Genomic DNA, 2358 nt, shown 5'->3' on the forward strand with positions numbered 1-2358 from the left:
GGCCCGGAGGAACGCTTCAGAGAATGCCCATTCCTGAATGGAAGTGGGAGAGAATCGCAATGGACTTCGTGGTTGGTCTTCCAAAGACAATGGGTAAGTATGACTCCATTTGGGTGATTGTTGACAGATTAACTAAGTCTGCTCATTTCATTCCGGTCAAGGTGACTTACAATGCAGAGAAGTTAGCAAAAATCTACATCTCAGAAATCGTTCGATTGCATGGGGTTCCACTATCCATCATATCAGATAGAGGTACGCAGTTTACTTCTAAGTTTTGGAAAACATTGCATGCTGAATTGGGTACTAGGTTGGACCTTAGCACTGCATTTCACCCTCAGACCGATGGTCAGTCTGAGCGAACGATTCAAGTGTTGGAGGATATGCTTCGTGCATGCGTGATAGAGTTTGGTGGCCATTGGGATAGCTTCTTACCTTTGGCGGAGTTTTCATACAATAATAGCTATCACTCCAGTATTGATATGGCCCCATTTGAAGCATTGTATGGGAGGAGGTGTAGGTCTCCCATTGGGTGGTTTGATGCATTTGAGGTTAGACCTTGGGGTACTGACCTTCTGAGGGAATCTTTAGATAAAGTGAAATGCATTCAGGAAAAGCTTCTAGTCGCTCAGAACAGGCAGAAAGAATATGCAGACCGAAAAGTTAGAGACTTGGATTTTATGGAGGGTGAGCAAGTCTTGCTGAAGGTTTCGCCCATGAAAGGGGTGATGCGGTTTGGTAAGCGAGGTAAGCTTAGTCCGAGGTACATTGGTCCATTTGAAGTTCTGAAGCGCGTGGGGGAGGTGGCTTATGAATTGGCATTGCCTCCAGGACTCTCAGGAGTGCACCCGGTATTTCATGTGTCTATGCTGAAAAGATACCATGGAGATGGAAACTACATTATTCGTTGGGACTCAGTTCTTCTTGATGAGAATTTGTCTTATGAGGAGGAGCCTGTTGCCATTTTAGACAGAGAAGTCCGCAAGTTGAGTCAAGGGAGATTGCATCCATCAAGGTTCAATGGAAGAATCGGCCAGTTGAAGAGTCCATTTGGGAGAAGGAGGCTGATATGCAAGAAAGATATCCACACCTTTTTACAGATTCAGGTACTCTTTCTCGCCCTTGTTTTTCTTCTTGTGATCGTTCGAGGACGAACGATGGGTAAATTGGTATCTATTGTAACGACCTGTTTAGTCGTTTTGAGCAGTAGAATTACTTTTGATAATAACTGACTGTGTCAACGGATCACACGACGGACCATCATGGTCACGACAGACCGTCGAGTGTCTTCGTGCCAAAACACTTAAACTCTGAAATTTGGGTACAGGGAATCAACTCTCTGAACTTCGCGACGAAATTGCAGCATGGACCGTCGTAGATACGACGGGCCGTCACAAACCTTTTTACTGAAGTTGAGTCTCTGAACTTCTGTGACGACCCTGCAGGACGGACCGTTGCAGGCACGACGGGCCGTCACGAGCGGCTTAACCTCGACTGGGTCGGATTTCTGCTAAAAGTTTTTAGGGGTGTTTTGGACTATTTATGACAAACTGTATGAAATTAGTGGGTAAGTTTAATAACTTATTTACTTGGGGGTTAAAGGAGATAACCTTGAAATAAATAGTGGGTTGCTTTTATCATCTCTTATACTTGATTTTATGATAATTAGGGTAAAAGAAAAAGAATCAGTAGAAGAAAAATAAAAAGAACAGAGAGGGGAGAAACGAGCGAGAGAAGGGAGAACGAAGAGGAAAGCAAAAAGGCATTGGGAAGTAGCTTGCTTGATCGCAATTCTTCGGTGGAGGTAGGTTATGGTTTATGCTATTTCATAGTAAACTCTAAATAGCGATTGATATGTATTGGGTGGTATTGTAAAGTCTTCTATATGCTTAATTGTGTTGTTGCATGTTGTGATTATGTAAATGGTGATGGATTATAATGATGATGTCTTGATATAAAAGAAGGCTTGATGAACTAAAAGAATGAGGTTAATGGATCGGGTGTCACGAACCGACACGTAGTATTAGGGGATCGGGTGTCACGAACCGACACGTAGTATTAGGGGATCGGGTGTCACGAACCGACACGTAGTATTAGGGGATCGGGTGTCACGAACCGACACGTAGTATTAGGGGATCGGGTGTCACGAACCGACACGTAGTATTAGGGGATCGGGTGTCACGAACCGACACGTAGTATTAGGGGATCGGGTGTCACGAACCGACACGTAGTATTAGGGGATCGGGTGTCACGAACCGACACTTAGTATTAGGGGATCGGGTGTCACGAACCGACACGTAGTATTAGGGTATCGGAGTGTCACGTTCCGACACAAGAGGAATAAAGAGAATGAATTTTGAA

Source organism: Solanum pennellii, chromosome 11 (genome assembly GCF_001406875.1).
Source record: "Solanum pennellii chromosome 11, SPENNV200".
Classification (NCBI taxonomy): Eukaryota; Viridiplantae; Streptophyta; class Magnoliopsida; order Solanales; family Solanaceae; genus Solanum; species Solanum pennellii.